The 10740-nt window shown below is 38.8% G+C and overlaps 1 pseudogene; it reads left to right on the plus strand.

Annotated features, from left to right (window-relative positions):
- The first annotated feature begins 2090 nt into the window (after positions 1 to 2090).
- Positions 2091 to 3587, plus strand: LOC147531638 (UDP-glucuronate 4-epimerase 2 pseudogene; annotated as a pseudogene).
- Positions 3588 to 10740: the final 7153 nt, after the last annotated feature.

Here is a 10740-nt window from a genome sequence, read left to right on the forward strand (position 1 = left end):
TTCAAGCTGTTAGATCCGTTGCACTTATGCGCGCCACGTGTATCAGAGAGTTCAATGTTGACTTTGGTCAACTGACTTTGACTTGCTCTATCTTTCTCGTCCGGACTCCGATTTGACTTCTGTTTTCGCCCACGAGTTCGTCACGACCTCTAGTTTCATCCGAGTGTCAATATTTGCCAAAATTCTCAGAGCCTAAAATGACCAAAATGCCCTCAATACGCCTTTCTCTCGATTTTATCCAGTTTTCACACTGAACTCCGTAAAAGATACCTGGGAAAGAGAAACACAAAATTCATCAGAGTAGTTAGCCCGAAATAGACTAACTAACCCAAATTAAGAGATTCAGATGAGACATTTTCATGACTCATCACATATGAAGTGGGCGACCAGGCATAGTCCACTAAAGGGCTGCTCCGGTCGACCACAATAAGGAGTCCCATATGGGACTGAAACCCCATCTGGAGTCTTGCTTAGAAAAGGTTTATGAGCCCCCAATTTCGAGCTTGAGTGGTAGACTTCCTTCGGATTCAACCTCTCTATTGACTTGATGCGGGTTGACCTATTTGGTTATTGGTCTTTTCTTGACTTCTTGATCTCTGTCAAGTGATGACCAATTTTTTGGATCATACGAGTCCCGTCGCTCCTTAGTTGAAAGTGGAGAAACTTAGGAGTAGAAGAACTTAATATCCTCAGAATAGTCATATGCGAGTGATCCACATGTGATTACGATGACCCTTAAGTAACTTCTTTAAGTAAATTCTTAAAGTTTGGAATATACCTAAACCAAAGTTATGCGTGAAGCCTGGTTGTTCTTCGCGTAATTTGATATTTGTGTAGTACTACTGCGAGAGCTTCTTTTGACGAGCTTCTATTGCTGAGTTTGTCAACGTATCCATTCGCATGCAACAGATATTAATGGATTTTCTTACGGAGGACAGATTTTTTTTATTATTATCTTTTGATTTCCTCACGTCCTGCGTCTGGACTTACGCATTTTTTGAGTTTATCTTTTGGGTAACTGACCATGTACCTTCTTGTCAGTCAGGGAACATGCGGGACATGCGGCTTCCTTTCGTTGGCTCATGGCCTTAGTCATTTCTTGTCACAGTTATGTTATGTCAGACCGGGTCAGAGATCTACGACGATTTACGGCGGAGTACTTATGACTTGGTCAATTTTCGAGGCGTCTATATTCTTTATTCTTTAAAAAAAAATTGATGCCTTTGTTCTTCATCTTCCATCTATAAATAGCTTATTTGATGTTTGCTTTTCTCTGTAGATAATTTTTCCTGAGTTTTTCTTTTTTCTTGATCTTTTTCTTGATGTGTTCTGATTTATCTGAGATGAGACCTTTATTCGAATTTTGTCTTGAGATTATTCGTTCATCGTACATCTCATAGTGGTGGTGTTGAAGGAGGGTGCTTCTCATAATGGGGGTGTTGACCCTGGGTGCCACATTGGATCTTTTTACCAGTTGGGGCGAGGTTATCGATGTTTGGAGAATCTTCTGCCATCGTTGCTTTCACCTCTTGGAAAGCTTTGATGAATGGAGACACCCACTCGAGATGTTCTGTTGTGCCTATTTCCTTTTTTCCTTTGACGGGGTAGGCATTTTCATTCCCAACTTATGCATGTTCCTTTTGCCAGTGCATCTGATATGTGACCTTCTTTTCTTATTTGCGAGAGTTTTTCTTTCGCTTGATCGGAATAAATGTTTCCATCTTAGTTGCTGTAATTTCTTTTGTAACAGATATTTGAATTATTATGAATAAAATTCTTCTCTGTTTTGTCGTATTGGCCTATTGTGCCTTTGTTTATCTCTGCACTTTATCTTCGTAGATGAGATCCGCCTTGATAAAAATCGTCATTGGTCGGCTTCTGTCTTTTAGGGTTGTCACGCAAATGCACCACTTGTTCACGTATAACGGACTCACATCTCTTCACTAATCCCTAATCATTATTGTTGTAACTCTTCGTCTTCTCTTTAAACACTGGAATTTCACCAGTATGGCTTACCTTCTTCTTTTCTGATTTCCGCCTTCTAAAGCTTTTCATTTCTTCGATAGTCACTCTGAAGTTCCTTCTCGACAATGGTTGCTCAAAACCTCGACCCTTGGTCTACCAGTCACCAAGAACATCCCAACAACATGACTGGGGAAGAACTTGTAGCCCTTCTCATCGTTGTGACTTCTCATCGTTGCTTCGGTGTTTATGAAACTTTCTTGAGAGCGGGTTTATTCTTTCCCTTCCCTGCTTTTCTCGTGGAGGTGCTAAACTATTTTGGCTTACTGTCCTATAAACTAAATCCCAATATTGTGATGATTGTGATTTCTTCCTTCTTTGCAAGCCGTTGAAGGTTAAGACTAGTCTTTATGCCTTGAAGTCCGATCTATTCTTGAAATTACTTGTGGTCTCATCAGAGACCTTTCATCGGTACATCGAAAGCTGGAAAGTATTTCTTTGTTCGTTACCTAAGGTAATTTGGACTAAAATAATTGTGGGTGTATCAAGTAAAAACGACAAGTGTGCATAAAAACATTAGGGAGATTTTATAGGCAATGCCCAAACTTGTTAAAGGCAAGTTTGCTAAAGGCAATTCTTAAAATGGTTAAAGGCAATGTGTAAGTATGAGGCAATGCCCTAACTAATGTTTGACCTAATGACATGATTGACGCCGTCAAGTTGCGGCCAACAATCTCCCGTCGACAATCATAAAAAAAAAAAAAAAAAAAAAAAAAAAAAAAAAAATCCTGCTTCTTCTTTATTCTCCTCTTCTCCTCTCTCTCTCTCTCTAAACCCTCCGGTAAAGGGGATCCACTTTGTCGGAGGTATGGAAATCCAGACATTAAGGTCTGAAGTCTGGATCTGGCGCTTCACATAATTAATAATTGGGGAAAACAAGTTCGATCTTCTACTCGTGTTAGATCTCGGAATGGATTTGATGTACTCGTCACCGGAGCTGCTGGTTTCATCAGAACTCATGTTTCCACCGCCTTGAAACGCTGTGGTGATGGAGTTCTTGGTCTTAACAATTTCAATGACTATCATAAAATTTCCGTGACATGATCTCGCCAAACTTTGCTTGAAAGTATAGAAGTTTTTGTATTTGAAGGAGACATTAATGATTCAACTCTTTTGATGTTATTCCATCTACTCAAATGATTCATCTTGTTACTCAAGCAATGGAAAACCCTAATTCTTATGTTAAGAGTAACATTGCTGGTTTAGTTAAGCTTTTTGAAATTTGTAAATCTGCAAACCCACAACCTGCCATTGTTAGGGAGCTTCTTCTAGTTTTGTTTATGAATTCCAAAGTACCATTTTCATAAAGGAATAGAGGTGACCAACCACTATGGTGAAGAAATTGCTCATTAGTTAATCACTATGGTTTTAGATTCTTGTGTCGAGGTTTTTTTACAGTTTATGGTCCTTGGGGAAGACCAGACATGGCCTATTTCTTCTCTACTAAAGATATTGTGAAAGGGAAATTGATTCCGATCTTTGAAGGTCCGGATCATGGAAATGTTGCTAGGGAATTTGAACAATTCCGAGTTTTCTCTTTGAGGTTGGCCTGGAGAGAAAGATGAGAAGTGGACAAGGAAGAAGGAAGAGAAAAAATTTAAGGTCATCGGAGAAGATCGCCTGCCATAAATTTTTGCCGAAACAGAAGAAAAGTTAAAGTGGGTCAATTTGCTTTGACCAAGTCTTGGGTAGAAAATACATTGCCTCTAGCAGGTTTGGGCATTGCCTATAAAATTTTCTATCTCTTTTTTTTTTTTTACTGTACATCGTTCCCATCTCATTTAATCAAACTTCCAAAAATGAAATATTTTCCCTATCTGGTCAAACTTCCAAAAATGACTCCGAAAACTAGACTAGCAGTCTCAAGTGTCCCCCAATAATTATGAAAAATCCTTGCAAGTTGACATCTTCACTCTAATCATGCTCAATTTTATTTTGAACTATTAACAAGTTACACACAGACTGATGAAAGAAGATAGGGGGTTTAATTTATAAAAGGGATAAAATCACCCTGGATTGTTCTGCAATTCCCAATTATCGGATTCGGATATTGATTTATAATATCCGTCGGATAATATTATCGGATAAAACAAACATAACTCACACAATACTATATTCTTGCAATCAACTTTTTCCATTTCATACTTGCTTTGACATTCTTCATTCTTTTCTTCTCATGTCTTCATTCTCGGGATATAAGATGATGGATGATGATGGAGTATCCGCCTTCCTCTAGTTGACACTCTTGTTAGGTTTCATGGACTACAAGGGCAAGGTTAATTCGCTATCCTAATGTCACTCCTAGTGGCTAAGAAAGTTGAGCACACGAGATCAAATGAGCTCTTTTATAAGTTACGAGGTTGAGTAGCTCTTCATTCTACTCAGAGTTAGCGCAGAAGAGTACACTCGAAGGACAATTTAGGCTTTGAGCTCTCACATGGGTTAAGTCTCCACTAATGACTACTCTAGGTCTCTTAGAGATGTTTCTTCTACACTAAGATGTTACTCCCATTGTATAACACAAACACTCAAAGACTCGACTTTCATGCAAAGACCATTAGCAATCACAAAACTCATCAACTCGACACATATGCATCAACATTCTTAAAACTATCACTATAATCACATGCAAATCTACTCAAAATGTTCAAATATTTTCAAATTTTGGCTAATTTGAACCCTTTTATCTTTGAAACCCATGGTCATGCATTGGTTATGGTCATATCCCGCATCCCCAAGTTGATGCTACCAAGGCTCATGTATAAAGAGGTTCCAAGTTGATGCCAAGCTCACGTCATCCCCAAACTTGGAACAAACCACGCCTTAGAAGTAAAACATATAAGAAATGCTCCTAAAATATCCAAAACATAATGAGAATGAAGCACATAAAAGACATGGCCATATAAAGTCTACCACTAACGCGGTATACACGATTGCATTGGGCTATGCAATTAGCCTTTGATTCTCTTGTTTTCACACAAGAGCACGAGTTATGTCTCGCGGAGGGTTTCTAGAGATGCTACCCACAAACATCAAGACCCATCTTAATCGACCTAACGATCATAAAGCAAAAGATGGAAGATTTGGGGGTCAACCCAAAGAAAGCTATATACAAATGCTAAAAGTCTCACAAGAACATTAAACCAAAACAGTGCACGTGAGACTATAAGCGAAAAGAAGCCATCCCCAAACTTAGTGGATGCACGGTCCACTAAGTGCGCATAGATGCTAGGGGCGACGAATAAACAGTCGTCAAAAGGATCGACATACAAATGAAGGTCTAAGAGGTCAGTCCGAGGCAAATAATCAAACTCAAGCTTAGTGGATAAAACATCCACTAAGTCCCTAGACATGCTAGGAAAGACGTCCGAAGTGTCCCTGAAGGGGTCAACAACCGAGTCTGAGATCATGTGGAAGGTTGAACTAAACTCTAAGGGTAAGGCAATATGCTCGGGGACCAAGTCAAGGTCCATAATTTCTTTAGGTAAATAATCCAACAAGCTATCCGCTATCTCTTCAACTACTATGTTATCGACATCCTTAAAGACATCTGGAGCCTTAAAGTCAGTCATAACACCTTCCATTCTATGTAACCCATCCAAATAATCACATGTACTAAAAATTGGAAAGTTCAACATTTTGTGATCCCCAAACTTGCTCGTAGAGCTATCATCCTGAACATTAAAAGCTAATGTAGTCGGATCATGGTGAGATGACAATGGTCGAGGGATTGAGCAATAAAGTTCATCGGTCAGTTCATGCTTTAAAGGTCTAGCAAGAGCTTCTTCGACATTTAACTTAAGACTAGAGTTAGGTGTATTACCCTCACCATCATTCATAGTCTCCTCTTGAGTTTGGGGTGCGCAAACCCCTTCCTCGTCGATGATAGGCTCCGACTCAATTCTATCAACAATATTGAGAATCCATTCCGTGATCTCTTTTATTTCTCGATTGAATCTAGTTTGATACTCTAAAAATGCTTGGAGAGTATCTTCAGACATCTCCTCGTAATAAGGCACATGAGTATAACTAGATAAAGACTCTTGCAGAACACGGCTCATGGGACAATACTCGGTCAAATGGTTTAAGCTCGCACAAATAGCACAAACCGGGTTAATGGTCTCCATGGTCCTTTCTTCACTACCTTCATGTAGATACCTAGACTCGACTCTTTGAGTGGAGTTATCGAGTCGGGAATTGTCATCACTAAGTGAACCGTCCATATATGCTTGTCGATAGTCACGAAGACTTCGACGTGGTCGATCAATACTAATAGAACTACGGTTATCATCAAATGACGAATTCATACATGAAGGTGTGGTCATCCCAAATTCTTGTCGATAGTATCGAAGACTCTTACGGGGTTGATTACCCTCATGCTCATAATCCCTAAAACCATATTCATGACGAGTCTGACCGACTCCATACATCCGTTGATATTCACCCATGGTCATCCTAGGTCGGTCAGGCTCAACTCGCATATTCCTATCACTAGTCGAACCATTTCTATATAAGTTTGAGTAGTCTTGACGACTTCTAGATGGTCCACTAGTGTGGGAAATAGTTAAAGTAATGTCATCATCATCATCATCATCATCAAACGACAAACTTGCCATGATTCACAATATTCAAGAATGCAAACACACAGCAAAATGGGAACAAACACTTATAGAACTAAACAATCACACACAAGTAAAAAGGATGAGATAGAATGCGATACTATTGAGTGCTCCTCTCCTTTCGTTCGCCTTTTCCTTAGCTTCTCGATTCCTTTCTTTTCCTTCGTCTTTATGTCACTTTTGGCTCTTTTCTTATAATGGTACCTAAAAAAAATGAAATTAAGAAAGTACAAAATAAAATAAAGACGTCTAAGAAGCAAATAACACTAAACTAATGAACAAAACAACAAATGATATCCTAACTACTAAACCTATCCCCGACAGCGGCGCCAAAAAACTTGATGCACCCGAAAGGTTGCACACCCAAGCAGAGGTATCAAGTAGTAACCGGTAAAACCGAGATAGATCCAAGGATAGGAATGTAGCTTGGATATCGAAGGGTCTTATCCCTCGGTCTAGATATTAAAAGCTAACTTAGACTAAATAGGAAATGAAACAAAGATAACGGGGGGTTTATAGGATTAAATTAAAAGGAAATAAATAAAACAAGCAAAACTAACTACACAATATAAGTAAAACGGGCGAGAGAGATTTGAGAGAAGTGTCGGAGGAAACAAGAGTCGGGAGACGGTAAGACTCGATTCGGACAACAAATAAGTGAGAGAGGTGTCGAAGTCCGGGAATCTATAATGACAAATCTACGACTATGTGTAGTCCGATTTAATGTTTCAAAGTATAATCGATGTTCGACTCCTAAGGTGATGTCTATAAGCACTACGTATATCCGGAGATCATACTTAGTCAAACAAACGTCATAATCGGTTAATCCCGAGTCAACGAAAGTGTTGTCTAGTCGCCTAACTATGTGAAGTGCATGACAAGACACATGAAATTATGACTTAGACTACGATCGATATCGAATACTTCGTTTCGTCTAATAACTATGTGAAGTGCTTGACAAGACACATGAAAATATGATCAAAACGATAATCGAAATAAATGAACATCAATTTATAATCAAATCATATTAAACACAATCACGAATTCATCACATTTCATATCATATAATCAACACACTAAAGTTAGCTAAACATGGTGATTGAATAAGAAATGGAAAGAAAATGATGAGAATCCCCCTTTTTCGATGTGGTTCGAGGCTAAGATCGTCGGAAAATATGAGTCTTTAAGGTGCAGCCGATCTCCCCTTAGCAAATTTCTGGGTTCCCCATAGCGACCATCATCATCTTCTCCATTTAGAACACAACCTCCATTAAAGTTAACCCTAGCTTTCTCTCTCTAGCAATCTTCAACCCAAACCAAAATCAAACAACATGGGAAGCTAGACAAAGTGATGGGGAGTAAAAGCCCTTTGGTTTCCGGCCAAGATTATGGCTTGAAACCATAGAAAAATCCGGCCAAAGAAGTTTCAAGATCCGGCCAAAATCATGGGGTTCCCGGCCAAAATAGCTAGATCCGGGCCAAAGGGAGCTTGCTCCGAGCCGCTGCTGTCGTCCCGTGCCGAGAAGCTCGCTGTGGCCGCGCCCCGTGAAGTGTACGTGCATCCCCGAGCTCCGGTAGCTGCTGTCGCTTCCACGCGAAGCTGCTGTCGCGTTCCGGCGTCCCGTGCAGAAGCTTCCCGAACTGGTACTCGTGCCGTTGCAGCCATCCGTCCGTTTTGTACAGCCCGAGCTCTCTTCCACCCGAGCCGGCCAAGCTTTGGCCGGCCTTGGTGATGGCCGGCCTAGCTTGGCTGGCACCTTCTCTCACTTTCCCTCTCTTCCAAGCTCTCTTTCGGTGATGAAGAACCTTCAAGAACTTGAACCCCCTTTGCCTCCTTTTCTCTCTCTCTCCCTTCTTGCTTGGTGAATGATTGATGAAGATGATGAATAGTAGCCTAAACTACTAAAACCCTAGAGTCCCTTGACTTAGTCAATTCATTTAGATTTTGTTGACTCTAATCCATAAAGAGAGGGTGCTCATATAATTCTTCCTTGTCATTCTTCTTTGGGTATGTGTAGGCTTTGGGCTTGGTTAAGAAACCAAGAGGTGCCTCCATCCTTGTCTCTACATCTTCAAATTGTCACAAAGGACTAAAATACCCTCAGACTTCTTTCTTTTATAACTTTCCCGTCCGAACTCGGAATCGACTTCCGTTTTCACTGTCGGACTCGTCATTGCCTCCACTTGTAATTTGATTTGCTTGAAGTCATTTTCTCTCATTTTGGGCACATGAAATGATAGTGATAATTCGCTCATTTTATTCCGAATCACACGCCTAACTCCAAAATAAGTACCTAACATGAAAAACACATAAAATATTATTGATAACACTCGAAAATGACTAATTAGTCTAGTTAGGCGTTCCAAATGTGACATTTTCGTATCACATCATCTGATATCCGAAACTTTAACAAAATTACAAAAATTTTCTTTCAATTTTTAACCATTAGATCTAAATGATAAATCTCAACCGTACATTTTATATATTATTATGAATGAATCTAATTTTTTATTATTTTTTATATTACTTATCGGATACGGTATTTATCGAATCGAATATTAGTATATCTGATATCCGATATCCGATAAGGAATATCCGAATCCATATCCGATATCCAAAATTTCGGATGTTTTTATAAAATTCGAATACGGATGCGGATCATATGTCGAATATTCGGATATCCATTGACAGGCTTATGAGGGAGTAAAAGATTTGGTTTTTTATCCTCTCGGTTTCTCTCCTCATATCTGAAGTCGTTCTTTTTTATCTTTTCTTCGGAGAAGACGAAATTCGTTTGTAAAGAGGGTCTAGTTTTTCGTTGGCGAGTTTTGTTCTCCATTTTTCAAGGTGGCCAATACGTGGACAACCGTTTTTCTTATATGGACAATTATTTTCGGGCCCGATGCGAGTCAACTATACTTGACTTAGTTGACTTTGATTTAATAAGGGGACAACTCCATAAAGTCTTAAATACTAATAATTAGTAACTTGTGGACTACTAACAAAAATAATAGTTAAAGATTGAAAACCTAAACTGTCTTCTTCTTCCTTCTTCTTACTCTTATTCTTCTTTCTTCAATTCTACTAAAAGTAAACTGTAGTTTCTACCATTTTTTTTATCAAACCCTAGATGGATGAAGAAGACAAAATCCCTCAATCTGCACCTGAAGAAGTTTTTCCGGACGTTTCTATAATAGGCATTAATGAAATTGATGAGGTAAAACAGAACATAACTTGCGACAAAAATCTAGCAAAATCGGACAATTTTATAGATTTTCCTAGCAACTTAACTTCTATAATGCCATATTTTCGCAGATTGTGACGAAAATCTGGCAAATTTTTTGATTATGCCAGATTTTCGTCGCAAGTAATGTTTTGTTATGCCATATATTTGCACAACCCCAATTACCAGATTCATCTTCCTCTTCACCATCGTTTTCAGAGTCAGAACCAACATATCCTTCTTCGTCTTCCACATCTTTTCTGATTTTCTCTCCCATCAATACCATCTTCTTCTTCATGGTTGGTTTTAGAGTTTTAGGATTCTAACATCTTTGGGAAGATTCTACAACAACTCCCTTGCCTTTGTTTGATGTTATAACCACCAATATTGCTTCTCCAAGAAATTTCTCTCGCTAGAAATTTGGGTGATGATGAAAAACAATAGAAGAGATGAAGACTAACTAACCTAGGGTTTATGGAGAAAGAGGGAGGTCATCAAATAATACATCTGATTCTAAGAGGACTTGAGTGAAAATAATAGAGAGTTGTCCTCTTAGAAACTGATGTCCATATAAAAATTTAATTTTTTTGCGTTGTCCATATAAGATAGTTTTCCATATAAGATAGTTGTCCATATAAGAAAACCGGTTGTCCGCGTATTGGCCACCTTTTTCAAACTACTATGTACTTTACTTCAAGTAAAAAAACAATTTTTGTACATGTATGCATAAAAATTTGTAAACTTCGTAGACATACACATAATATTTAGATTTTTTTTATTTACAGTACTTAAAACCCGCCCAGGCTAGCTGGAAATCCTGGTTCCGCCCCTGCTCAGCCCCAAATATAATATCAATAAAACATAACAATTGAACA

Source organism: Eschscholzia californica, unplaced genomic scaffold (genome assembly GCF_041429995.1).
Source record: "Eschscholzia californica isolate CP2 unplaced genomic scaffold, dmEscCali1.0.p SCAF_6, whole genome shotgun sequence".
Taxonomy (NCBI): domain Eukaryota; kingdom Viridiplantae; phylum Streptophyta; class Magnoliopsida; order Ranunculales; family Papaveraceae; genus Eschscholzia; species Eschscholzia californica.